Source organism: Schistocerca piceifrons, chromosome 2, assembly GCF_021461385.2.
Source record: "Schistocerca piceifrons isolate TAMUIC-IGC-003096 chromosome 2, iqSchPice1.1, whole genome shotgun sequence".
Classification (NCBI taxonomy): domain Eukaryota; kingdom Metazoa; phylum Arthropoda; class Insecta; order Orthoptera; family Acrididae; genus Schistocerca; species Schistocerca piceifrons.
Genome location: NC_060139.1, coordinates 67,764,235 through 67,766,111, shown reverse-complemented (window position 1 = coordinate 67,766,111; position 1,877 = coordinate 67,764,235).

The following is a 1,877-nucleotide window of genomic DNA, read 5'->3' as shown; positions in this document are numbered from 1 at the left end:
GGTCGGCCTCCAGCCTTGCGTCAGAGTTCCGCGGGCTGCAGCCCCAGCAGCGGCAGGCGCCCCTTTCGCATTTAGCTGATGAAACCCAACAGCGCTTTTGCAGCTTACCGTTCATCTTTAATTCCTCAAGCGAACTCGCTTTCTCCTTTTACGGCTTCCATGCCGTAATTAATTCACCGAGTTCGCTTTGGTCACGAAACGTCGACCTACTAGTGGAGAGGAGAACCTCTCACCGTGATACAACTTTTAACGTGGCCTTACTAGACCTCTTCCCTATTTTTTTCGCCACCTTTAAATTGCGCTAAAGCTTATGGATTACTTCTCCCGCCATATGGATTACTTTTCCCGACATTAAATCCAGAAGGCATGACACCCAATTACACGTTCCGGTTCTCAATATGTTAAAAAAACCTCTCAAATTCTCACGTCGTGTCCTACCTCATCCATCATTGGATGTTTCAGATAGAGATCATAGTGCTTTCAGTTAACAAGTTACTTACATGCTCCATGCCACACCAAACGTTCAATACTAGCATAAAAGGTTGGCTAGAACTATCTAAAGAAATTGTTAAAAACGATAGTGCTTGTGTGGTGCAAAAATTGTTTAAAATTGATATTGATTATATGATGTAATAAAATCAGCTAAGTCTTGAAATCAGCAAGGGATAAATTAAAAAGAACCATATATAATCTTCAGCATCTACTATCACCAATTGACGGGGCCGGTGAAGGGAAGTGTCAACCCTCAAGTTAGTACCGATTAGCCTGATTACGTTGTCGCTTGTGTATTCAAACACACTATAAGATGGTTGCAAGTAAGTCCTAGAAAGAGTCGTCTTATGTAAAAAGTGAATTGTCTTATTGATTTGTGTTCTCAACTTTTGTTGAAGTTCTTTGTGATACCAGCAACTAAGGAAGTAAAGAAAGCTTTATGAAGTGGAAAAAAAGTGCAAGGGCAAATATGCCAATGAGAAGGTTCGTATGTGAAGAGGCTGCTTCGGGTCGAAACAGAAGCAAAAGTAGCTTCTGTATGGGAATGGACGGATTACTTCCCATAGTTTTTGGATTGTCAGTATTCAACACCGGTTTATGACGAGTAGTAGGAAAGACAATGGAGACTAACTAATTATCACAACTGAAATTGACGCATTACTGCTACTTTGGAAACAGAACAAATATTAAAAGCAGGTGTCGCACATCTAAGGAGCCAGTTTGAGCACAATGTTGCTACGGGTGTCGTATGGAGGCATCATATTGATCTGAAGAAGAGTAAGGTGTTTTTGAAAGAGTACTTTTGTTGAGTATCCTTGTGTGGAAACGATATGTTAACAGTCCGCAGCTCGTGGTCGTGCGGTAGCGTTCTCGCTTCCCACGCCCGGGTTCCCGGGTTCGATTCCCGGCGGGGTCAGGGATTTTCTCTGCCTCGTGATGACTCGGTGTTGTGTGATGTCCTTAGGTTAGTTAGGTTTAAGTAGTTCTAAGTTCTAGGGGACTGATGACCATAGATGTTAAGTCCCATAGTGCTCAGAGCCATTTGAAATGTTAACATTGGGGAACTGCAATATATGCAACTGGCAGTAATTAAAACTGACAATAAACTGGAAACATACTCGTTATTTACGAAAAACAGAAGTAATATGAGGAAAAATAAAGAAAACGAAGCATATAAGAAACGTTTACTGGATGAAGAAGAAGGAGAAGAAGAAGAAGAAGAAAAAACAATGACAAAAAAATGGCTCTGAGCACTATGGGACTCAACATCTTAGGTCATAAGTCCCCTAGAACTTAGAACTACTTAAACCTAACTAACCTAAGGACACCACACACACCCATGCCCGAGGCAGTATTCGAACCTGCGACCGTAGCAGCCCCGCGGT